General features: G+C 37.7%; 1 long non-coding RNA gene across 1 annotated transcript in view; it reads left to right on the top strand.

Moving 5' to 3' along the window:
* Positions 1 to 6,708: 6,708 nt before the first annotated feature.
* The window catches only part of LOC130541159 (uncharacterized), a 37,646-nt gene continuing 16,438 nt past the window's right edge, over positions 6,709 to 27,916 (top strand). The window contains exon 1 of the long non-coding RNA XR_008955205.1: positions 6,709 to 7,147. This is a non-coding gene — a long non-coding RNA (uncharacterized LOC130541159). The remainder of the gene's footprint in view (positions 7,148 to 27,916) is intronic.

Here is a 27,916-nt window from a genome sequence, read left to right as displayed (position 1 = left end):
GTGGGAGTACCAACTAGGATTTTTATTCTAGGAGAGCGAGTTATTAAGCTCTCCTGGATGTGCTGATGAATAAAGTAATAAATAAAAAGAAGTACTACTGAATAGTAACACCTCAATCTTCTCTTTTTTCATTAACTTGATCTGACTTTTGTGGATGAATGTGTCAGTTCACTCCATACCTGGCTTAAAATCTATCGTCTTTCCAAATATTTATACTTAATGAATAAAATGGGTATACACTTTTATTACAAATTAGGTAATATTATATTAATGCTGTCCAAGGACTTACATAATCTCAATATGTCCAAAGTTCATAAACTTGCTGAAAAAGAAAAACAATAATTAAGTAATTATTTTTATACAACTGCTGGAAAAAAACTCGTATTTTAAAAATTAGATGTATTACTAGACCTAGCAAATGAAAATCATTGAGATATACATACTCACTGATATATGTATGTGACGTGTACATATATACACCACACACACACACACACACACACATCCTTACCTCACCCATTTGCCAGAGCAAATCTTTTCTTTTTTTTTGCCATGTAAATTTCTTCCTGCACTCTTTGTGGAAACCTAAATTTCCATCAGTGACCGCATTTAGATTCCATGAGATTCTTAGTCACGAATTCCTTTGAAAACCAAGTAAAATGTCAAGAGAGAGAAGCAGCACCCTATAGCCCCTCTTTTTAGTTCCACAGTGTGGGAGCCAATTTTCTTGTAATTCTGGAGAGGAAAAAAATCACCATGTGGCTATAATTCTGATGACTGTTTTTTTAGATTGCCCAGAGACTAGCAGATGCAGAATGAAATAAATAAAGGCTATTTTTTTCATGTTTGAGGTGGTTTCCAATTAATACTTCTTTATTTCTCTTTGCCACTCCACTTTTCCCCAATCTTTCCTGATAATAGAGTACAAATAACCTAAATGTTCTATGGTGATTGTAGATACAAAACTGATATATCATTAGGCAATTTTTCCTTTTTAAAGAAAATGTTCTATTTTTTCATGATTATTCTTAGCTACTACCTACTTCTACTCACCAAAGTCAACCATCAGCCATGAGAAAGAATATTGCGGCCACAATTAAAACAATGGCAGGGGCATGAACAACACCTGAGAATGCTGCTCTGTCTCCTATATCTACTTCTCATTCAACCCAACCCTTTACTTTTTGAAAATGAAAAATATTACCTTTTTTTCTAGTAATGATCTTGTTAACTTTCATTGATTGACTTCCCATGGAATTATTTCCTGGCTGGCAGGGAATTAAATGTGATTTAAAATTATAATGTACTACCAAGTGAGTTTTTATGTCCAAAGTTCATGAAATCATATTCATTAGGGGCTTTTCCTTTATATTCTGACTTACATGAAGGCAACGTTTTGCAGTCATATGTATTAGTAAGGTGGTGATAGGGTAACTGAAGAGCTTACCTCTCTGTGTTTATCAACATCTGGCGACAAGAGACATCTGACCTCTGGTTTAGGCTAAGCAGAGGACAAAGTCTGGCATTTGGGCTTTCAGTTATGCCACACCCTGACTTAGCAAGGCCCTTTGCCTTTAGTAGCCTTGTACCTTCCCTCAGAGCATGATTTAGATGACTTCCAAAATTAATTCTATATTTTATGTCTCATGTCTTGCCTATTATGTCTGGATATAATTGCAATACTATATAACTGTTATTTTTATATATGATATATGCAGTGGACCCTTGAAGAATAAGGGTTGCTATGCAGGTCCACTTTTATGCAGATTTCCTTCTGCCTCTGCCACCCCAAGGCAGCGAGATCAACCTATCCTCTTCCTCCTCCTCCTTTGTCTACTTAACACAAAGACAGTGAGGATGAAGAACTTTATCATGAGCCACTTCCACTTAATGGTAAATATATTCTTTCTTCCTTATGATTTTCTTTTCTCTAGCTTACTTTATTGTAAGAATACAGTGTATAATACATATAACATGCAAAATAAGTGTTAACCAACTGTTTATGTTACCAGTTAGGCTTCTGGTCACCAGTAGGCTTTTAGTAGGTAAATTTGGAGGGAGTCAAAAGTTACACACATTTTCGGCTGTGTGGGGGCCGGTATTCCTAACACTCATGTTGTTCAAAGGTGAACTGTATTATATAACGTATATCCTATATATACCAGTATAGATATTAATAACAATTATTTTATTTTATATAAGCTTGGAACTCCTGGGATACTAAAATTACTATTTTTGAACCTAAAAAAAAAATCAACCACCCCCCGAAACAGGCTTCCACTACTAAGCTATACTATTTATCTTAAATATGAAACACTATTATATCTTACCCATTTTTAGAAGCAGACACTACAACAATCAAATTTTCTGGGCACAGTGAAAAATATCATTATCTGCATACATGGATTTGTATATAATTTAACGGATATTTACAAAGCCCAGTATTGTTAGGTATGATGAGAAGTCAAAGATTTGTGGTTTGTTTTTCATATAGCTGGTGGTATTTTTTGTTTTTGTTGTTGAATTTTGCTGTTTCAATATACCAGTGTGCTTCAGGCACTTTTCTTCTCTGTTTTGTTTGTTTGTTTGTTTTTTGGTTTGTTTCTTTCATACAGAAAAATGTTGCCACTTATCAAGGGGAATGATTAAACATATGAAGTAGTCATATGATGAAGTATTTAAAATCATTAAATATCATACTTTAGAAAATATCAAATATCAACTCAAGTGTATGCTGCTTGGGTAATGGGTACACCAAAATCTCAGAAATCACCACTAAAGAACTTACTCATGTAACCCAACCACCACCTGTTCCCCAAAAATCTATTGAAATAAAAAATATTAGCTTATCAAATCTGAAAAAGAAAGAAAATATCAACTGACCTCCTAAAATGCCCATGAAATGATACTGAGGGGAGGGGAAAAGATAAAGGTGATGTACACAGAATAAATGCAATTACACTTAAAATGCATTTACATGCAAAAAAAAAAAATAAGTAGCAAAGAAATACACTAAACAGTTATCTCTGAGAGTATAATAATGAGTGATTTTTATATTTCTCTGTAGACGCTGTGTAAGTTGTAAATTTATACAAGGCACATATTTGACTAATTAACAGGAACAGGATAAAATTATCTTCAAAGCATCATTCTGTTCTCTTCTTGACTCTTTCTCTGACAAGAACAAGATTGTCTGGTGAGGCTGTTATGAGGATGAAATTGGAGAGCATCTGTAAACCATATGTGAAGCTCAATAGGTCAAAAGAGCTTGGTTCTCATTCTTCCACTAAGGCTATTTTTGAAAATTTATCTGTACCTTTAATTTGTAGTTTCCTTGTATTATTACTATAACACAAGATTTGCTCTGTATTATTACTATAACACAAGGAAACTACAAATTAAAGGTACAGATAATATTTTTGTTTGTATAAGCTGCACACTAAACCACTATAATTGTGCAAAGGTGTTTAACTCTTAGGACTCCAGCACCCATAGGCCTCCACTCCAATAAGGAGATTATACTGTGAATTACTGACCTGTAAGCTTCGTGGGGCAGGATTCCAAGACTAACTTCCTTGGTCAAATGAGAAAATAGTCCAGAGAAAAATATTATCTTTGTAATACAGAAATTAATAAAGAGATAAAAATAATGAGATCTTTAGGATCCTAGTATAGACAAAGAAGCCATGGTGGCTAATTTCTCAGATTCTAGCAGGGCTTCTTTACCTCCGCCCTACTGACAATTTGGGCCAGATAACTTTTTGTGGATAATTATTTGTTATGGGAACTGTCCTGTGTGTTGTAGGATGTTTAGCAGCATCCCTGGCCTCTACCCACAAGACATCAATAGCAATCACTTCTCTAGGTGTGACAATTAGAAATGTCTCCAGACATTGCCAAATGTCCCTGCAGGAGTAAAACTGCCCCTAGTTGAGAATCATTGGATTATAGAAAGAAGGAAAATAAAAATCATGATGTTCTTTCATTTTCTCCAATCATCCGACCAACAACATTGCTAATGGTAATCTAGAGACAGTTCATAACAAAACAGGCTTAATTTAGAAAGATATAGTTATGGATTCAGCCACTTTGATTAAAAAGTTGTAATTCTTGTCTTTAGTCCACTGCCCATTCATCCTAGGGAGAAGATTTTATCAAGTACTAGTAAGTAGTAGGCCTTAGGCTACAATCTACCAACATGTGTCTAATTCAAGGGCAAAGAGTTGGAAACTCATAAGGTGGAGAGGAGGTCTACTTATAAGCCAAAGAAAGCACATTCCAGAGTTACTTTACTTAAGAATTAACAACTACAATACAGAGAATTTGTGAAAAACCCATTCTGCCACTGAGAAGGCCACTGGGATTTGATACAGTGGAAATGAAATCTGGTTCAAACCATAAGGCCATATCTCCCTAAAAGATTCCCCTTTTGAAAACTGCATTTAATTTGACTAACTACTCAACAAAATATTATATTCATAGAATGCAATTCTAGCAGAAAAGTTGGTTTGATGAAAGAATCAGTGGCGTCTGGCTGTAATCAATATGCATGATTGCCATGAACCATAGATAGGCTAATTCCACTTAGATTTAAGCACCCTTCCTCTAGTTGTATACCGGTCATGCTTCCTGATTAGCTCTGATATGCAAAGAGCTTAGAAGTCAACATTCCTGTTCTCACAGCAAGAAAAATGCTGAACAAGCTAACAATCAACAACTTTTCTTAAATGTACCAGAGAATTGAGGTCACAGGGCAAACTGCCACCCCCAAAACTGCAGAGATGTGTAAATACAAAGAATTACAGTTTACCAAGAGCAGAGGCTTCTGGAACCAGTAACTGGTAGGAACACTTAAACAGTAATTGATAAACTGCTGAAGGCTGAGTGCAGACTAACTTGAGATTTAAAAACTCCTGATGGCCCAGTTTTAGGAAGCTCCACACTTTTGTGGGATTTACCACTAGGTGCCCCACCAAAAGTAAAAATCATATGGGAGAGAAATCTCCTCTGCTTTGAGAAAGAGGAAAGAAGAAGTGCCATTTTGAAATAAGCCCAGGGTTTTCTGTGCCACTAGGAGCCCCATAAGAGTAAAAATCATATGGGAGACAAATCTCCTTTGCTTTGAGCAAGAGGAAAGAAGAAGTGCCATTTTGAAATAAGCCCAGAGTTTTCTGTTCTCTGTCACAAGAGTTACATCAAGGGAAATTACCAGAGTCTTATGTGACCAAGAAGAAGGGCAACTAGACAATGCTAGTTCCCCCAGCCTTCGTGTCTCACATAATGATAAGGAAAAAAAAAAGGCTGAGAAATGCTGAATGTCACAGCTCAGGAACTCAGACCCACTAAAAATAGCTGAGATTTAATTATAAGATTATAGAGTGCTTACCCTCCTTAAAGTCTTACCACCACATCAGCAAGGCTCCAGTAAAAAAAACGGTGGATTACAACTGAGAGAACTGAAAGACATAATCTATTTAAGAAAGAGTTCTTAGCGGAACCTAAAGGCACCATGGAAGCAGGGAATAAAAGGAAACTATAGAAAACTGGAGCCTCTGGCATATATGCGTTACAATTAACATTAAACGTAGCCTAGCTCCTAGCCAGATCAACATAAAGCCTTATATTAAAAGCCCAATTAACTCAGTTTCTATTACCAGATATAGCATGATCACTTCCAACAAAAAAAAATTATGAGATATGCTAAGGGAAGGAAAAAATAAAGTCTGAAGAGACAAAGCAAGCATCAGTATCTGACTCAAATATATTCAGATTTTGGAATTATCAGATAAGAAACTTAAACAACTATTATTGATATATTAAGGGCTCTGTGGTATAATAAAGAATTTGGCCAGGCATGGTAGCTCAGACCTGTAATCCCAGCACTTTGGGAGGCTGAGACGGGAGGATCACTTGGGCCCAGCAGTTTGAGATCAGCCTGGGCAACATAGTGAGATCACATCTCTACAAAAAATCGAACAATTAGCCAGGCAAGGTGGTATGTACCCATAGTCCCAGCTACTTGGGAGGCTGAGGTGGGAGGATCGCTTGAGCCCAAGAGGTGGAGGTTGCAGTGAGCCAAGATTGCCTTACTGTGCTCCAGCCTGGGCAACAGAGCAAGACCTTGTCTTTAAAAAAAAAAAAAAAAAAAAAGTTTATCTGGCCTTTGATCTTAGTTCCTGACAAAGAACTTCAAACATCCTGGGAATTTCCTGAGAGATAGAAATTATTTGTCATGCTAATGAGGTAACTCATGACAGACTCCTAGTTAGCTTCAGGATGGGAGATGGACACCAGAAAGACCAAACACACGATTAGAAGGCTGGAACTTTGGGCCAGTTTTACCTGCATGGAAAAGAGGGCTAGAGACTGAGCTCAATTATGTGGCCAATTGCATATCCAATCATGCCTGTGTAATCATATTCCACATAAAAAATGTGTACACTGAAACTCAGTGGAGTTTTCTGGTTGGTGAACATACTGGTGTACAGGGAGGATGATGCACTCAGATTCCTTGGGAAGAGAGTATGAAAATTTTGCATCCAGAGCCCTTCCAGATCTTGTCCTAAGTGTATACTTTATAATAAAACTCTACATGTAGAGTTTTACACATAGTCTACTTTCAGTGAGTTCTGAGCCATATCGAATTATCAAAACTGAGGTAGTTATGGGAACTCCCAAATTTATAATCAGTCAGAGGTGCAGGGAGCCTGGGGACTGGGGACTCCACTTGTGGCTGGCATCTGGAATAAGAAGCAGTCTTGTGGAGGACTGAGCCATTAATTTGTGGAATTTGGTGCTAACTCTAGGTCATTAGTGCCAGAATTGAATTGTAGTACTCCAGGTAGTCAAAACAGAAAAAGCCTGATACGGTTTGGCTGTGTCCCCACCCAAATGTAATCTTGAATTGTAGCTCCCACAATTCCCATGTGTCATAGGAGGGACCCAGTGGGAGGTAACTGAATCATGGGGGCGGGCCTTTCCCATGCTGTTCTTGTGATAGTGACTAAGTCTCACGAGATCTGATGGTTTTATAAAGAGGAGTTCCCCTGCACAAGCTCCCTCTCTTGCCTGCCACCATCTAAGAAGTCCCTTTGGTCTTCCTTTGTCTTCCGCCGTGATTGTGAGGCCTCCCCAGCCATGTGGAACTGTGAGTCCATTAATCTCTTGCCTTTATAAATTACCCAGTCTCAGATATGTCTTTAATAGCAGTGTGAGAACAGACTAATACGAAGCCCTAGTGGAAACAATAGACAACATGAAGGCACAGGTGGGTAATGTAAGCATAGAGATGAAAACCCTAAGAAAGAATCAAAAGGAAATGCTAGAAATAAAAAAACATTGTGACAGAAATGAAGAAATGAAGAATGTATTTAAAGGCTCATCAGCAGGTTGGAAATGTCTGGGGAAAGAATTAATGAGCTTGGTGATAGGTCAACAGAAACTTTCCAAACTGGAAGGCAAAGAGAAAAAAAGAATGGGAAAAATAACGAAATATCCAAGAAGTGTATAATCATTACAAAAGGTGTAACATATACATAATGGGAATACTAAAAGGAAAAGAAAGAGAAAGAAGAACAGAAGAAATATTTGAAGTAATAATAGCTCAGAATTTTCTGAAATTATTGAAACACATCAAAACACAGATCCAGGAAGGTTAGACAACACCAAGCAAGACAAATCCAAAAAATCGACATCTAGGCATTTCACATTCAAATTGCAGAAAATCAAAAGCTAAGAGAAAATCTTGAAAGAAATGAGAGAGTTGGGGGAAGCATTACCTATAAAGCAACAAGGATAAGAATTACATCAGACTTCTCATCGGGGACCATGCAAGCAAGAAGAGAATAAAGTGAAATATTGAAAGTGTTGAAAGAAAAATAAAGAAAAACACAAGCTTAAAATTCTTCATCCAGTGAAGTTATCCTTCTAAAGTGAAGAAGGAAAAAAAGACTTTCTCAGACAAAAACTGAGGTAATTTGTTGCCAGTAGACTTGCCTTGCACGAAATACTCAAATAAGTTCCTCAGAGAGAAGGAAATTGATATAGGTCAGAAATTCAGATCTGATCTGAAAGAAAGAAAGGAAGGAAGAACATTAGCAGGGAATCAACAAGATTTAAACAAGATCTTTCATTTTTCATATTTTAAATTGATTTAATAAATAACTGTTCAAAGTAAGAGTAATAGCAACAATGTATTGGGTAGTTATAACTTATGGATGAGTGAAATGAATGACAGCAATGGTACAAGGAATGGAAGAAAGTAATTGGAAATGCTTTGTTATAAGGTATCTGCATTACCCGTGAAGCATTATAGTATTATTTGAAAGTGTACTTAGATTAGTTGTAAATATATATTGCAAACTCTAAGACAAACACTAAAACATTTTTTCAAAGAAATATCATTGATATGCTAAGAGAAGAGAGAAAATGGGTTCATATAAAATGCTCAGTTAAAACCAGAGAAGGCAGGAAAATGGGGGCGGGGGGTGGGAGTGATAAAAATGAAACAAAGAAAAAGTGCAACAAATAGAAAACGGTTACAAACATTGTAGATACTAATCCAACTATATTACTACTCACTGTGAATAATAGTTTAAATCACCAATTAAAAGGCAGAGACTGTCAGAGTGTATAGAAAAAACAAGACCCAACTATATAATTCCTATTATATTTAATGAAGCCCACTATATATATAAAGACACAGCTACATTAAAAGTAAAGGGATAGAGAAAGATATACCATGATAACACAAATCAAATGAAAGCTATAGTAGCAATACCAATTTCAGACAAAGCAGACCAGAAAATTATCAGGGATAAGGAAGGGTATGATACAATTATACAGGGGCCAATTCTCCAAGAAGACATAGCAATCCTCAACATGTATGTACCTAACAACAGATCATCAAAGTATGTGAGGCAAAACTGATAGAACTTCAAGGAGAAATAGACAAATCTATTATTATAGCCGGAAACTTCAAAACTTCTCTATCAGTAATTGACAGATACAGCAGGCAGAAAATCAGTAAGGCATCGTTGAACTGAAGAACACCATCAATTAACTGGATCTAACTGACATCCGTAGATTTAGAATACTTCCTCCAACAAAGCAGAATACAAATTCTTCTCAAGCTCACATGGAACATTCAGCTTCCAACATTCAGAACATGCATTCTGGGCCATAAAACATCCTAACAAACTTAAAAAAGATATCATACAAAGTTTGCTCTCAGGTCACAATGGAATTAAGTTGGAAATCAATAATAGAAAGATAGCTGAAAATTTTCAAAATATTTGAATATTAAGCATACTTCTAAACATATGTGTCAAGTATCAAGAAAAATTTTAAAATATTTTGAACTAAATGAAAATGAAAATACAACTTTTCAAAACTTGTTGAATGCAGCAAAAGTAGTGGTTAGAGAGAAATTTATAGCCGTGAATGCATATTATTAGAAAAGAGAAAAGATCTAAACAGCAATCTAAGTTTCCACCTTAGGAAACTAGAGAAGAGCAATATAAACCTGAAGCAAGCAGAAAACAAGAAGTAACAGAAATTACAGCACAAATCAATGAAACTGAAAACAGGAAAACAATACAGAATATCAACAAAATCAAAAGCTGCTTCTTAGAAAAGATCAATAAAATTGATAAACATCTAGCTTGACTAATCAAGACAAAAAGAAGACACAAATTACTAACATCAGAAATGAAAGAGGGGCCATCACTGCTGATCTCATAGACATTAAAAGGATAATAAAGGAATATTATAAATAACTCTATGCCCACAAATTTGATAACTTAGATGAAATACACAAATTCCCTGAAAGATATAAGCTACCAAAATACACACAAAAAGAAATAGATAGTTTTAACTGCCCAAAACTGGAAACAACAAGATGTCTTTCAATAGGTGAATAAACAAAATTTAGTACATCCATACAATGGATAATTATTCAGTGATGAAAAAAAAAGAGCTACCAAGATGTAAGAAGACACAAAGGAAACTTAAAAGCATATTCCTAAGTGAAAAAAAAGCCAGTCTGAAAAGGCTACCTACTGTATGATTCCAACTATATGACATTCTGGAATAGGCAAAATTATGGAGACAGTCAAAAGTTCAGTGGTTGCCAGGGGATTGGGATGGGGGTGGGTGGAAGGAAAGCTATAAATAGGTGAAGTACAGGAAAATTTTAGTGTGGTGAAACTATTCCATATAATACTATAATGGTGGATATATGATGTTATGCATTTATCAAAACCCATAGAACTGTACAACACAAAGAGTGAAACTTAAGGTTAACTACAGATTTTATTTAATAATAATGTACAATATTGGTTCATTAATTGTAACAGATGTACCACACTAATGCAAGATGTTAATAATAGGGTTTTTTCCTGCTTGGTGTATAAATAGCCTTTTATCAGCCCTTGTTAGGTTTCTGAGATCGCAGGAAGCCTAAGTGTCCCCTTTCCTCTCTTGGTTTTTTCTCCTCCCATCTCATGGCAGGTAGCTGTGCTTATTTTTTGCATTCAGCATTGGCCACCACTATTCCTTCCTGTGCTCACTTCAGACACTGCTTATCAATTATGGCCCTCTCTTTCACTAAGCCTGAACATAGTCTTAGATCTTTATCACCGTAATTTTTAATTAGTTGGAGTTTGGCACAATGAATGATTACTATTTTCTATGTCTACACTAGGAGTTTACAATTCATTCCACAGTAGAGATGTAACCGCCTCAAATTTCTTCTTGAACCTTTATATATATATTTTTTAGGGCAAATTGCCAATGTTTGTTTTTATGGAAAAAGGTTTTTCTTCTTAACTCAATTTTTCCCCTAACACACTTCATAAAAATGGAATTTTTATGAGTAATAATTGACATTTTCCTTCTTACACATGTGCTCATACTGGAAGCTCTCAAAATGCTTGAAAATAATAACTTTTCTTCTAGTTTTATGGTATAAAGAAGAGGTCAAGAAACTTTTCTTGTAAAGGGCCATATAGTAAATATTTTTGGCTTTTCAGGCCTCTGTCACCACTACTCAGTTCTGCCACAACATGAAAACTACACAGATAATGTGTAAACAAATGGGCAGGGCTGAGCTTCAATTGCCCTCAACTGTAACCTGCTCTAAGATGTGCTGTTTATTAGCTTTCTTCCCTTCCTTGTCACATTTCCCCTACCAGAGCTCTGTAGGATCACCTCCTAAATAAACTGCTTGCACTAGAATCCAATCTCTCAGGGTTGGTATCTAGGGAAACCTGAACTCAGGTAGCTGCCAAAGAAAAAGCATTCGTAGAAGCCTTTTTAATACTTTTATTAATACATGGCAAATACAGTTGAGACGAAGACTGATGGTGAGAGAAATTGTGAATATAAAAAGAGAAGACAGATGTAAGAGTACTGGGAAAAGATAAAGCACTCCACAAATACAGGGTGAGAGCATTAATATTATGGCTGTCATTAGAGTCGGAGCCAGGAAATTGCTCTATAAAACACTGCCAGCTCACAGCTACCTATAATCATGGAGGCAAGCAGCAGTATGAATAATATAAAGCAAAAGATGATTGGAAAATTAATGACAACGGCTTTGAAGAACATTATTTGAAATTTAAGCTGCATTTTTCATATCTTATTATGGATTTCTTTCAAATTTACAGTAAAGTTTGTAGAGTAGCATAATATTCATATATGCATTTGCTGGAATGAAAAAATGACAACATTGGGTAGTATTTGTTTTAGATCTCTTAAAAAAGCAAAACATTATAAACACAGTTGAATATTGTTTTGTAATCTTAATCTAATTCCTTCCCTCTTTTCTCAGAGGCAGCCATACTCATTAAATTGATATGTATTCTCCATGTTGATGGTTTTATGATTTTATTTCATATATATATTTCTATAAGCAATATACAAGTTTTTGTGATTTTAAGATTTATACAAATAGTATCATGCTGCAGAAAGCATTCTGTAATTTAGCTGTGTTCACTCGACATTATCACTGAGACCCATCCATGCTGATATGTATTGGTTAAATAAATTCACTTATCCTTAGGGAGATCCTCCCTTTACTCTGAAAGGAGCTATCTTGGGGAACCTTTAATAAAATAGATCAGTGGTTCTCAACTGGTGGTTACTTTTGACCCCAGTGACATGTGGCAATGTCTGGAGTGAGGCCAGACATGCTGCTAAACATCCTACAATGCACAGGACGACTCCTACAACAAAGAATTATCTGATCCAAAATGTTAATTGTGCTGAGGCCGAGAAACCCTGATACAGATGAAAACTCTACATTCTTGAAGAATTCCTGGATATGAGGAAGTAACTCAATGCAGACCCTTCAAGCTGAAATAGCATATGTTCTGCTTGATGGATCACCAGAACTGTGCCTTTATTGCATTAGAGAGTATTTTCTTCTTTCATGTGGATTTTAGACTGTTCTATGCTTATTTTGGAGAACTGTGTGTACATGAATGTGTATTTTGTGTGTATACAAATATTATGGTGGGGCTGGGCACAGTGGCTCACATCTATATGTAATCGCAGCACTTTGGGAGGCCGAGGCGGGTGGATCACTTGAGGTCAGGAGTTCAAGATCAGCCTGGCCAGCATGGTGAAACCCCATCTCTACTAAAAATACAAAAAATTAGTCAGGTGTGGTGGTGCACACCTGTAATTTCAGCTACTCAGGAGGGTGAGGCAGGAGAATTGCTTGAACCCAGGAGGTGGAGGTTGCAGTGAGCCAATATCGCACCACTGCACTCCAGCCTGGGTGACAAAGCGAGACTCCATCTCAAAAACAAAAAACAAAAACTAAAACAAACAAACAAACAAACAAAAACAAATATTATGGTGGGGGTGGGCACATGCTTGATCATCTCTTTTCCTTATGCTGATGGTAAAATGTAATGAAGAACTAAACTAAACTTGATGTAGCAAAAACTAACCATACTTTAGGGTCTCATACATGGTGTTAAAGATAATTTTTTTAATGGTAAAATCATGACTCTCCTATATAACACATACGAACACGTGTTCAAGATTTTATTTAACTCATTAATAAGGAAAACGCTGAGGTATCAGCCAGTTCAAAGGAGAATACAAAGAACAAACACAGTTATAGATGAGAAATAGGGAAATGAATACGCAAATTGAGACAAAACGAGCCTTTTTTCACAGTAGGAGAGAGAAGTCAATTGAACCTCTATCCCTCTACTGGATAGGAAACAATCTGATGTCTATAAACAAGCGTTTTGCATTGATATCAATAATCAATAATTTACAGCATTGTAAAATAGCTCCCATAGAATCAGATAACCCAGAAAGATGGGTGTCCTCTATGCTGGACAATGCATAGTTTCCCTCTAAAGCACAGTTTTTTCTTACAATGAGGTAATTATAAGACTGTGTAAGCCAGACTTTGGAAAATATACTGCCTACGATTGTGATTATCTTGTTCAAGCTATGAAGCCCAGATCAATCTTTGAGTGGCTAGACTACAGGATTCCTACCACCCCACATCTGGGAAGAGGAAAATTCCAGGCAGGAAAATAAAGCCCAGCTTAGGCTTGAGAGAATTTGAAAGACTCCTTTTTTTAAGCTGGGGGGCATGGAACCTGAACTCCAAGATAAGGAGATACCTGGAGTTACCTGTTTCCTTTTGAGCTGCCTCCCTGCCACGTGATGGACTGCTGGTAATTAGGCAGGGTTTCATATTTTGGGTTTGGGCTTGTTAGCTCTAAAGATCTACTGCTCTTGGCTGTTGGAAGTTATTCTCTGTTTTCAGTTTCCTTTTTCTGGAACCTTCAAGATATGTTTTGTAAGGAGTATGGTTTCATCACAGTTTAGATATGGAAAATCTGGAGAGGGACTAACCTTGTCACAGTAGGGATGCATCAAGAGTTGTCACCAGGGGAGGAGAGTGGTGTCCATCAACATTCCTGTCCAGAAGAAAGACAAAGAAGCAGGTGTAAAAGATGGTGACCAGTCCTGAGTATTTATGAGGCATTACCCTGGGACCTTAGAAATTGTTGGGGAAACAATTTAAATACGGCCAGTTTCCAGTAGTTTTGCTGATTTGAACTTGTGCCATACGAGTTTGGGTTTGAAATGCAAGTATGAGTTAATTTTGTTGTCACAGACTGATAAAGCCTGTGACTTGGGTTAACAGTTGTAGGAACATTTTATAAAATTATGAATGCCTGGAAATAACAGTAATAAAGATGATGGGATAAAAATATGACATCTTTTAGATGGAAAAATTGGATGTTAATTTGGTTTGGAAAAGGTGAGCAATATTTAATAAGCAATGAGACTAAATCTACAGTGAGAAAAATTTAAGATCACGGTGACTCAGTTTTCCAGAGGGCTTAATCACCTACAATCTGAATTACTAGACTTAATGCACCTGAATCAGAATTCTTGCATAAGCCTGTTACAGGAAATGTCGGATATATACGTCTACGTTTGTGCAACATATTTAGATATAGGCAATTTTTTTCATGTTTAGTTCTATAATCTTAAATCTGAGATCATTCACTTTCTTGAGTAATTTATTAAGTAAGAATTAGTAATATCCTAAACTTAAATATTATACTGCCCAGTCTAAATGTCAAGGACTGGTAGATATGTCATTAGCTCTCAAATGGAATTTGCACCAGAAAGGCAGTGTGCCTGGTAGAAAGGTCTGGAACCTTGGTTTCAAATTTCAGCCCTGGCACTTACTAGCTGTAAAATCTTGAACAATTTGAATCTCATTGGGTTTTTACTTAATCATCTATAAAATGTGGGAGTTAACCAGATGATCCTTAAGGGCTTATAAAACCCTGTAATTCTATAAATAAATCACTGTACAGAATCCTTCCAATTTTGCGTATGGCAGGGGAACAGACCTAACAACATGGAAAGGGAAGAGCCAGTACCTTTCACTTTTTCCCTCCAAAATTACTGACTAATCATCAAGGTTTTTCCTTTTGAATGGTTTCTGAGATGTCTTCAAATGTTGCCTTTTGTTCTTTTTATACCCAAACTCCTTCACATATGAAGAGTAGAATAGCTAAGTAAATTAAAATAATGATGAGAAAACATTTGCATTTATTAAAACTATTAAAAATCAAAAAGAAGTCAAATCTCAAGCTAGCAAAACTGTAAAAAATAGCAACAAAATCCTTTTAGAAGACATTCTGATACACTTATCAAGTATCATAAATTTGTTTGACTCAGTAAACCCTCTATTTCTAATTTATATTATAGAACTATTGTATTTCTCCAATTCTAAGGCAGTTTCAATTTTAAGATACAATATTAATTTAATAATATATTTTAAAGAAAAAATTACTAATATCTTTATACTAAAATGTATCCTGATACATATTAAAAGAAAAAAATATGTATCTTGGAATTGAGGAAATATGAAAATTTAAAAGGAGAAAAATCCACATGTATGAAGACATTTACAGCAGTTATTTAAAATCATTTAAAAAAAAACAGCGTTGCAGCCTGGCCAACATGGTGAAACCCCGTTTCTATTAAAAATACAAAAAAATTAGCGGGGCATGGTGGTGCGTACCTGTAGTAACAGCTACTCGGAAGGCTGAGGCAGGGGAATCACTTGAACCCAGGAGGCGGAGGTTGCTGTGAGCCAAGATAACGCCACTGCACTCCAGCCTGGGCGACAGAACAAGACCCTATCTCAAAAATAAATAAATAAACAGCATTGACATCCAATAATAAGGAAATGATTAAAGTATATATATATATAAAATGTATAAATACAATGAGACGTAACACAGCTATTAAAACTTTTATGATACAAATATAAAATCAAGAGAAAGTGTTTCTAAAATAATGTAGCATAATGTTTAACATATATAAATGCATAAAATATATAGTGCCTCATCAACTTAGAAACAATATGTTCATATGAATAAAGGAACTCCAAACAAATGAAAATCATAATGTTGCTGAGATATTGGAATTACATATGTAATTTTAAATGTCCCTCATATATTTTAAAAGCACTTTAATCACAAATTAAAGTTCCCATAAAGGTTCCTTTTTAAATTGTATATATTTAAGGTATACAACATGTTTTGATATACATATACACAATGAAGTGATTATTATAGCCAAGCAAATTGACATATCCATCATCTCATCTCACATGGTTATCCTTCCTTCCGTCTTTTTTCTGTGGTAAAAGTATCAAAAACCTACTCTCTGAGCAAATTTCCAGTATACAATACAATATTATTAACTACAGTCTTCAATTTGTACATTAGATCTCTAGATTTATTCATCCTACATCATTGCAACTTTGTAATGTTTGACCAGATCTTCCAATTTCCCCTGCCCCACCAAACATTTTTATCTTGACAGCCTATCTCTTCCCCGTGTTTTTCTTTGGGTCCGGTTTTCTCCCCTCCCTGACATAGCAAGTAATTTAACATTTAGCTGGGCAGCCAAGAAGCAGCCATGGTGGGTGTGATTATCGGTAATAACAGGTAATGTGTTTACACAATCATTTCCGTTCAGTTTCATGAGTAAAGAGTATAATGAGGTAGAGCCAATAAAACAGTCACTTTTGTCTCGACCCAAGAATCCTGCCTAGACTTGCAGGAACTAAATACTTTCCAAGGGAAGGGACTGGAGAGAATGCAGCATTGTGATTACCAGCAACAAACAGCAGCTTTGGGATGCTGGTACTTCTCTCTCCTCACATGGATGCTACCGCTCTTCCTAGTTTAAAATGATGGCAGCCCTGAAGAATTTATGCCCTGCTACATTATAGCATAGAATGAATATATAGGGGTACTTCCATAATTGAGTTTGCATATAAATGTGATCTGCCTCAGAAAATTCAAACTATGAAAACCTAATGTGAAAGTAGGTGAAATATTTGTATTTCAGAAGCCACTCCACCCAGGGGTCCAAGAGTCATGTCCTATTTTCTCTACGTTCTCATTTCTTACTCGACAAACTCAATCAAACTGGCTTCTGCCCCAACCACTGCATGAAAATGGCTCATACTAGAATATTAATAACGTCTTGACTCTATATTTTAAAAATTGTAAAGTTTAAAAATTTTTAAACTTGTATTTTGAAATCATTTCAAATGTGTAGATGTGCAAGAACAGTACAAAGAACTCCCATATGCCCTTTATCCAGCTTCACCAGTTATTAATGTTTTGCCACATTTGCTCTCTCTCTCATATATATATACACATATGGGTAAATGTGTATATCTGTATGTATATATGTGTATATATGTATACAGTATATGGGTGTGTCCCTTTCCCCAGTGGTACTTCAGTATTTTCTAAGAACAATGCCATTCTCTAATGTAACCACAGTGCAATTCTCAAATTTAGAAAATTTAATAGTGATATAAATATTACTATTATCTAGCATATTTATTTTAACGAATCTCAACAATTTTTAAGGGAACTAAATTATTTTTATTAAAAAGTATTTTTAAAAAATGAAATAGATTAATATTCAAATTATTTTTAACATTTGCAGGGCTTTTAAACCATATTTACAGTAATTATTCAGATTTCCTAATTTAATTGAATTTTACACTCACCACCAGGACTTGTACCACGTACTTCTACTTCCAAAGTCTTTATTTTTCCAGCTGCAGTGGCTCACACCTGTAATCCTAACACTTCGAGAGTCTGAGGAGGGCGGATCACTTGAGGTCAGGAGTTCAAGACCAGCCTGGCCAACATGGTGAAACCCAATCTCTATTAAAAATACAAAAAAACTAGCCAGGTGTGGTGGTGCACGCCTGTAATCCCAGCTACTTAGGAGGGTGAGGAGGGAGGATCACCTGAACCAGGGAAGCAGAGGTTGCAGTGAGCCGAGATGGCACCACGGTATCCCAGCCTGGGCAACAAAACAAGATTCAGTCTCAAAAAAAGAAAAAAAGAAAAAGAAAAAAAAGAAAAGAAAGTCTTTATTTTGATTAATCTTTTGGTCATGTATAGTACATCTGTGAATAAATTTTTTCAGAGCCCATATATAAGCAATAATTATTTCTGTGGCTTTCACATGTGACTTGATATAGAATTACACACAGCCGTCTCTTTCAAAATATATATATGTTGCTTCGTGTATCCTGTATCATGTGACACTCAGGCAAAGTCTGATTATGTACTTCGTGGATAATCTTTCCTTTTTTCTGGAAATCTATGGCATTCTTTTCCTTTCAAATTTAAAACGTTATTGTTCCCACTCAGGTACCGGGCAATTTTTGTCAACTTTGCTTTGACCATGACAGGGCCTTTTCATCTGAAGATGAAACATTTTTCTCGAGCTCAAGCAACATGTCGGTAATCCATATATTGGATCTCTAGTGTCTGTCTCATATGCTTTCTCTTAGGCTCTCAGACTACATAGGTCTGACGAAAAATGTGGCATACTTTTGAGTTTGAAACTTCCTAATATAGTTCATCTCCTGCTAAAAGCTGGAGCAGTTAATACTGTGACTGGCAGCTACCTTGCCCTCCTTTCTAATGTACGATGTAAACTAAATGTGTTCAAGTGACAGAAAGGTTTCTGTTTCGTTTTTTTTTTTTTTTTTTTTTTTGAGATGGAGTCTCGCTCTGTCTCCCAGGCTGAAGTAGAGCATCAGCGCCATCTTGGCTCACTGCGGCCTCTGCCTCCTGGGCTTAAGTGGCCCTCCCATCTCGGCTTCCCCAGTAGCTGGGACTATAGGCACACACCACCATGCCTGTCTAATTTTTGTATTTTTTGTAGAGATGGGGTTTCACCATGTTGCCCAGGCTGGTCTTGAGCTCCTGGGCTCAAGCCATCTGCCCACCTCAACCTCCCCAAGTGCCGGGATTACCGGCTGAGGAACCACGCCCGGCCAAGTTTTTGAGGCTTCTTATTTTATAGAGTTGGGTGAGGGTTGAAGCTACCAACCATGTTTCTTCAGATAGGGAGCTTTCAGATACCTCTGATAGAGATGACCAGCAGCAGTCCACTCCCTCAGCCACATCTGAGTAGGCGGACGGTTTTATGCGGGTGCACAGGTAAACTGCCATGTTGATCTCCGTGAGCCAGACGCTCCAGTCATGCAGTGCCCCGATGTCACGCAAGCACTTGAAATGCACGCAGGCGCAGAAAGTGGCGGGGGGGCGCGGGGGGGATGTCACGCAAGCACTTGAAATGCACGCAGGCGCAGAAAGTGGCGGGGGGGGGCTCGGAGGGGCACGGGGGAGCACGGGGTGGGGGCAGAGCGGCCTGTGGCACGAGGACATGGCCGGACTCTGCAGCCTATGGAGCTGACGAGGTGACAGTGGGCTGCAAGAGGAGCGCCTCAGTTCACCACCACGCCCCACAGTCCAGGACCCACTGCATTTCAGTGCCGTGTCCTATTAGACAGTTTTGAATAATACAGGACAGTTGTTTTGTGCCAGGTACTTCCATTTGGGGTTGTCTGATGTTTTCTCTTGATTAGAATCAGGTTATGAATTTTTGGTAGGAGAACTTTATAAGTGAAGTTGTGTCCTTATCAGCGTATTGTATCAGGAGGCACACATCACCACTTTGGTATTGATGAATCATTTGGTTAAGGTGGTGTCCTCCAGATTTGTCCACTGTAAAGGTACCTTTTCCCCATTTGCAATTAATAGGACCATTAATAAGGAGACATTTTGAGACTGAAAACCATAGCTTCTTTGGTTCCTGTTGTCCCTGTCTACTTCACGGGCACTTTTATGACAATATGTTAAGGGCCAACCTTTTTAGCTTCATCCCACCTTGCTCTTTTTCTAAATGTCCTCTCTCAGCTAGTGGTATCATCATCTGCCCAGAGTCCCCAGATAAAAATATCAGGTATTTTTAACTTCTCCTTTTCCCCACACCCAAGTAAGCAACAAGTCCTGATTCTGTCTCAGAAACATCTCCCAAATCAGGCACCTCCTCTACTTAAACACTTAAACAACAGCCTCCAAACCAGCCTCTGTACTTTCAGAATATTCTGTCTATTCTAGGCCATCCTCCATGCTATGCCTAGAATTATTTCCCCTGAACCTAAACCTAATGAGGTCACTCCTTGCCCTGCTTAAAATCTCTTATCTATTATTATCTGTTTGTTGATCTCACTTTATATATATATATATATATATATATATATATATATATATATATACACACACATATATACAGAAAATAAATGTTCAGGATCTATAGAATATCATCCAAGGCTCCATAGTTTGTCCCCAAGCTACCTCCTCATCCTCCTAATCCAGGCGCCCCCCTTTTCCCCGAAACTCTGGTCAAAATGAATCATCACTCCCCAAACATTTCAAGTTCATTCAAAACCTTATGTCTCAGACCCTGTTATTCCCTCAATTTGGGATGCCCTTCCTTCATTTATTCCTGTCACGCTCTCACTTGGTCTTTTCAGACCTCTAGGAGATATAACTTTGTCTTTGAAGATTCTCCTATCCCCTTCCTCACAGCAGTTAGTCGTCCTCTGTCTAGGCCTATAAACTCCTCAATTATCAAAACTATTTCTCACTCAATATTGTACCTCCAAAACCTAGACAGTTCATAGTTGGTATTTAAGAAATGTTTTTTGAGTAAGTGAAGAATAGTGCAGCTGACAGTAAGCCTCAACAGTTGTCTGAAGAAACATGACACTGAATATAAAGCTTTGTATATAACTGCATGAAAAATATATTTGTATCACAAAAACTATAACAATATATCTAGCCTCAAATGCATGTCAGCTTCCATTTCCAAACTTGCTTAATTTACGACTTAGTAGGCTTAACATCATTAAATAAGTTCAGGACGAGCAAGTAAATTTCCTCTTCACATAAACATATACTAACTGATTGACCGAGAGACTATTTTGAGTAAGATTCAAGTTCCGTTTTAAGGATTCTTCCCTTGATAGTAAATGTTAGCTTTTAAAATGTATGAGTCTTACCAAGTTGAATAAAACTTAGTTTCAGCCAGGTGCAGTGGCTCACACCTGTAATCCCAGTACATTGGGAGGCCGACGTGGGTGGATCCCTTGAGACCAGGAGTTCAAGACCAGCCTGGGCAACATGATGAGACCCCATCTCTACAGAAAATTTTAAAAATTAGCCAGGCATGGTGTCGTGTGCCTGTGGTCCTAGATACTTGAGAGGTTGAGGAGGAAGAATCACTTGAGCCCACGAGTTCAAGGCTGCTGTGAGCCACGTTCGCGTCCCTGAATTCCAGCGTGGGTGACAGAGCAAGACCCTGTTTCAAAAACAAACAAACAAACAAAAAACAAAAACAACTTAGTTTCTAACCTCAGTAATAAACCAAGATTTATTTATAAAAGTAGGAGAATAATACCTGTCTCCCAGAAGGATATTGAGAGATACTGATTAAATTGAATAAGAAAAACATGTCTGAAAACAATTTGAATTGTAAAACAGCATACTAATATAACGTACTTTCTGACTCTCCAGTGAGTGTTGGCTATGATGATGTTAATGTTTTGCACTTAAAATATCCCCAGTTCTCTCTTTCCACTGTATTGTTATGATATTCTAGAGTAGCGCTTCTCAAATTTCAATGTACATACAAATCAGCGGAGATTCTTGTTAAAATGTAAATTCTTATTCGGTAAGGCTGGGTTAAGACCCAAGATTCTACATATCTATGAAGCTCCTGAAGGCTGCTAGTCCGGCTTGTTTGAGGACCCCACTTTGAGGAGCAGAAGCCTTAATCAGAGGTTCCCAACGTTAGGTTCATCCAAAGAGTTTTCTAAAAGGTGTACCTAATCAGAATTTCCAAGGAAGAGGGTCCAGTTGGCTGTATGTCTAATCACTCTTCTTCTCCACGTGATTCTTAGGTGACCAGAACAATACCAGTAAATGGATAGTTACGGGGTTCAGGATATGCTACCCCCAAAAATGGCACCTTGGCATTTGAAATAATAGCAGAAGCAGGAAGGTTTCTCTTAGCTTTCTTTCACCGTTCTCCCCTGAAGCAGGCCATAAAAGAATTATCTGATCTTCCTCTAAAGTAGGCCATAAAACTTTCATTCCGGAAGTGTCCTTTCTATACCTGAGGAAAGGAATGTCCCTATCTCTGAAGGCAAAGGAACACAAAAAAGAATCTGAACAAACATGCCTTGCTAAGTTCCCTCTAGTTTATTACCATTAGACTGTCAACCTTAAATAATGAGACTCAGAAAATATAATCAACTGTGCTTATTCGAGTTTATTTGAGTGCAAAGCTTGAGGATGGACACCCAGAAACACTGACTATAAAAGAATGGGTCAGCGTTCCAAAGTGGGGAAGTTAAGGTTTCACTTATATAGGCAGTTAACAGAGTTGCAACATTTTCCATACAAGGTCAATATATATGGTATAGCAGTTTGGTTGGTTATAGTTTGCTACATTCCAAGGTAGGTTGCTTTAGCATTCTGTGAGGAGGGGTGATGATCTGAAGGGGGTCTTATCTCTGGTGCCACAAGGCCTTTCCTAATGATTTGCAGGAAAAAGTAGAAGTTGCAGCTGCATGCTACATGACTCATGCCACATAGTCACATTCCTCTCAAAGCTCAAAATAATTTAAAGTTCCAACAGCTTTAAGTCTGAATGATTTAATTTTACAAGATCGTACCCTTTTGTCCCCCAATAATACTTATGCACAACTATCTATAAAAAGTTTGCCCTGTTTCTTTGAGTATTCATTTCTGAAGACTCCCATGTCGTGTAAAATTTATATTAAACAGATTTGTATGGTTTTCTCTCATTAATCTGTCTTGTATTATAGATGCCACAGCCATGACCCTTACAATGGGTGAGAATTTTTTTCTACCCTACAATGAATATTTGAATGTTCTACAATCTAGGTACTCAAACTGTGACCCAAGTGCTGGTAGCATTGGCATCAACTGGAAGCTTGTTAGAAATGTAGAATCTCAGATCTCACCCCAGAATGGACTATGGACTCAGAATCTGCATTTTAATAAGATTCACAATTCACAGGTAACGTGTGTAATGTGTATGTTAATTCTAAGAAGCACTATTTTTAATTACATCTTATGTTCAAAATTCATTATTTCTCTCACTGTTTCAGAATCACCAAGAACCATAAACCGAGGATACTGCGTGTGTGTGTGTGTGTGTGTGTGTGTGTGTGTATGTAAGGGTAGTTATTTTAACAGATGTCACCCGAGCCTTTGGAGCAGCTTTACTTAGGATTACATTGATTGAGTGCTTTAGGTGTAGAGAATGAAACTCTGAGGACATGATCTGAAAGGAGATAGTGAAACAAGGAAATAGTTCAAATTCTTTGTATGTAACATGAACTGGAATTGAAAGCTGAAATAGGAGAAGAGATGAAGGTCAGAGTCCTTTCTTTAATATATGAATACATAATAATCATATTTTAAATGATTGCTTTTTAGTATAGAGATTTATACTTCCTCTTCCCTTGTCATTCCAAATGTTCATTCACTAAATTGTACTCTCATATGAAAATGCTTGGGATATTTGAGGAAATTGAGTTAATCAAGTTTTGGGAATTCAAGTCAGTTTCAGGTCAATTACAAAGAGGTGGGTGGGGGTGATCTTAGCTGATGTCTGATGAACACCAGCTAGTTAATTCTATATAATCATACATAAAACAAACAGATTTTTATTCATAGTAGTTTGTAATGTATTCATATCCAGATTGCCCTGATCACAAATAAATTGGTCAAAGTGCTAGAAATATTACATAAGAAATAATTTAAAATGTTCCATATGTACTGAAATATGTTGAGAAAATTTCTACCAAAGCCCAAGTTGTGTCCTAGTAGTAAAGTAGAAATACTGTTGTTGAAACATTGAGTGTATCATGGCTTGGAGCCCTGAGAAAGTTGCAATTTCCAAAATTGCTTGATTCGCTGAGTTAATTTAGTTATTAGAATAACCTGAGTCATTGCTAGAACTTTAACTAGAATAATGCATCTCGATTGAGGTTTTTTCCTCCTTTACCTTCCACTTTCAGGAAAAAGAAAGAATGTTATGACTAGCAAAGTTATTTTCCAGAGAGTTATTCCTAAAAACATATTTCAGATGACATTAACACCTAGTATGGAGTATTTTCCAAATAGTAAACAATGAAAATATCCCTGTTATTAGGAGAAAAATAGTACTTTATTTTAAGACGTACAGCATTTATCTTTACCAGTTAAGGTAAAAGTATGCGATAACACATAAACCCCAAATCTCAGTGGCTTAAGAAAATAGAAGTGTATTTCCTTTTCATGTAAGGTCCAAAAGAGGTATTCCTGATAGATGGGTAACATTCCTCCAAGCGATAATTTTGGTACCCAGGCTTCTTGCATCTTGTGGCTTTGCATTTTTTAACATAGGACTTACAAGGTCACGGTGACACAGGATTTTTCACAGCCCCTTTGCCAGACTTGCAGCAGGGGGCACACCCTCTACACGGCCCACCGGGCCACATCTGGCTTGCATTCCGGCCTGTAACTCCTGCAGCTGCACAACTGCATCCTCAGCCCCTAGGGGGAGGGAACACATGAGTGAGTGAGTGTGGGGTCCAGCTGGCCACTCCAAGTGCCGACACAGAAGCAAGTTCCATGCAGGCCTGCCGCCAGACCAGGCATGTTGCCCCAAGGGGAATGTGGTGGTACCCAGGCAGGGGTGCCCGTGACCCCAAAGCCCCAGAGTGGCTGTTACAGTGTGCTAATTAGCTCTTTTTGTTCTGCTGTTCACAGCCAGACGGACTGCAGTATGTTAGCAGCTAGTCAGCCTATTGTCCCCCTCTGGCCCACAGCTCCAGGACCAGCATGGCTCTGGGACTGGTTTGGCCCTGCCATTGCTTCTGTTTTGTGTGGCACTGCCCCCCCACTGGTGAGGGCAGAGGGCCAGTGCCACAGCCTTTCTGGGTACCCACATTCAGTGGGTCTAGATCTCTTGTCCCGCATCCAAGAAGAATGAGGTCACGCTGACCGTTGAAGGGTGATGAGGGCAGAGAATTTTATTGAGTGACGAAACAGCTCTCAGTGGAGAGGGGATGGGAAGATTGAGTTGTCTCTTCCCTGAAGTCAGGTCGTCTCTCCCCCAAAATCAGGTCATCTCTCCCCTGAAGTCAGTTGGCCTCTCCCCCAAAGTCAGGTCACCTTTCCCCCAAAGTGAAATCATCTCTTCCTCAAAGTCAGGTCATCTCTTACCCCAGTGTGGCTGAGTCTGGATTTTTTATAGGCACAGGATAGGGGAGGGGCAGGCCGTAGGTAGCATTGGAAAAGGCAACATTCAGTTGGTGTGTGAGTATGCAAAAACAGTTAAAACAAAGGCACCAATCAAAGGTGGGCACAGTGTAAAAACAATAAGGGAAGAGTAGGTATATGTAAAATCGGTGAAAGGTGGGGATAAATCAAAGGAAAGCACACCAAATGGGACGACAGGTTCTCAATCTGGTCTGTGGATTTGACTTGTAACTTGGCCTTCAGGCTTTAAACTGTCTTTGGCTTGAAGGTGGGGTTTCACTAGGGACCTGCTCCTGTCTGCCTAGGCATTTGTCTGCCTCCTGCTGCTATCAGCAGCCAATAAGAAAGAACATGGAGGATGGTGCCTGGAGGTTTTTAATGGGCTAGACCTGAAAGTCACTCATTTTACTTCTGTCGGCATTCCATTGACCAGGATGCAGTCACATGACCACACTTAACTGCAAGGACAGCTGGGAAATGTAGCCTGGCTGGGTGCCCAGGAGGCAGAGGAGAGGGTTTTTTTTCAACAACTAGCTAGTCTATGCCAAGAAGATCTGTTCTTCTGTGCCTCCTTTATCAATTTTTGAAGCCCTAGTCAGTGAAAAGTTATGGTCATAATTATGAATCCACTACTGAATTCATAACTATAAAACAAAAACCTCACTGAATTAATGCATGGTATTAACCAAAGTATGAAACCAAGGGTTGAAAACAATTTTTTAAGTTCATCTTGAGCTGGATAAAAATTAAATTGAAATATGCCTGTTTCTGGAGACTTGCAGCTAATTCAAATGTCACTGTCATTATCATGTGGAGAGCTGTCACTTTACTTCATCTGGAAGAGTCACTTGGTACCATGGATCCTTAGAAATGCTATGTGCATAAATAAATGTTGCCTCCAATTGCTTGACAAAGGCAAGCGGCCCAAAGAAAAAGCCACTCAGGTGGAGACAATTAAATGTGATTGCAATTGAATGACTCAGCTGGGGATGGGGAATCACAAGACCTAGGAGAGAAGGAATTGTGTAGGAGTGGAATTGTGTGATCAAACCTAGGAAACAGTTGGCTAATCTCAGAGCAATCAGTCTAAAGGCTTTTCATGTAAATGTAGAATCAGAGATTTGAGGAAAACACAAGGGTCTAGAAAAGCAGGCCCTATATAGCAGTAGCCAAATGGAGTAAAAAAAGACAAACAACTGAAACAGTTTCTTCTTTATGACATGGGTAGCATGTCCATTAAATTTCTAAAGCTGCACACACCTCTTTGTTTGTGATGAAAGAGGTCAGGAAATCTCATGGACTGTGCATAAATGAAAGAAAGTGCCTGGCAAGTCATCTTATTTCCTCTTTTAGTGTTATCTCCAGATGCCCTCCTGTGAGGTGACTTAATAAGGCAGCCCTTCCTGAAAGAGGAAGCACACAATGATAACAGCTGCCATTACTGAGCATACAGCATTGTAAACCAAAAATCAAGCCATGCAATAGACTGATGGGCCCTCCCCTTGGCCAAGGGCATTCCAAAGTTAACCTAAAAAACCAGTTCAGGCCGTGATGGGAAGTAGGGGTCGGACATGCCTCATTACACCCTCCTCCCATTGGAATCTGGGCACAGCTGACCAGCATTAACATTAAAACAGAGCCCTTAAGACTGATAGAACAGTCAAAAAGAGTTTGACTCTTTTTGTTGACGGCATGGACCAGGTACACAACTAGGTACTTACCCATGTTATCCCCATTTCAGGCAATGATTACTTTTGAAAGCAGCTAACTTGCTAATTATATTTCTTATTTTTCCTGATAGTGCTAAATAAATAAGATATATCAAAACCATTTAAAAATAGCAATTCTGGAGAGATAGCTTCCCTTCCTCTGTAAGTGTGATAGAAGATGGTTCGTCAAAGATGGATATATTTAGAAATATAAACTAAACTTGCTGGTAGAAATATTAAAAATATTTAAATGGGTCAACTTGAATTAAGCAGTTTTTGCTACTCTCAGGAGTTATTTTCTAAAGAATTCATTAGTGACGAAAAAATATTGTGAGAGAAGTGCTGAAAAAATATTGTGAGAGAAGTTATCACTCAAGCTCTATGTATTTATTCCTATATAGGGCTAGGCACTAGGCTTATATGAGATTAAAAGCATGGTCGTAGCTTGTCTGGAGTCTTCAATTTGGGGAAGAAAAAAAGGTAGTATTCAAATATTAAAATCACTTGGGGAGTTTTAAAAGATACTGTGAGACACTAGTGAGACCCCAGCCCCAGCCAGTTTTTTGGGTTCTTGACACTGTCACAAGAAAGAATTTGGGGATAAGTTGGAATGATGTGAAAGACAGGAAGCTTTTATTGCAAAGCAAAGGTACACACTTAAGAGAGAAGTGTGGGCCTGCTCATAAGAATGAGTTGCCCACAATGGAGTATGGGTTTCTAATTTTTGGGGTTTTTTTTAAATTAAGGGGTAAAATAATCATTAGATATTCTGGAAAAGAAGGGGATTTCAGCCCTGCCCCAACTCCCCATTACTGCCCCCTTTCTCCCTTATGTTGGTTTGCCCAGAAGAGTCATGGACACGTCACCCTGACCAAGATTTTTGTCATTTTCTCTCCCCTATTTGGGGTTTTCTGTTATCCTGTGATTTCTTTGCCTAGTTCTTGATTTAGCTGTTGTCTGGGTTTTTCCATCCTCCTG

Source organism: Pan paniscus, chromosome X (assembly GCF_029289425.2).
Source record: "Pan paniscus chromosome X, NHGRI_mPanPan1-v2.0_pri, whole genome shotgun sequence".
NCBI classification, from domain to species: Eukaryota; Metazoa; Chordata; class Mammalia; order Primates; family Hominidae; genus Pan; species Pan paniscus.
The sequence above is the reverse complement of the archived record's forward strand: the minus strand, read 5'-3'. Positions and strand labels throughout refer to the sequence as shown.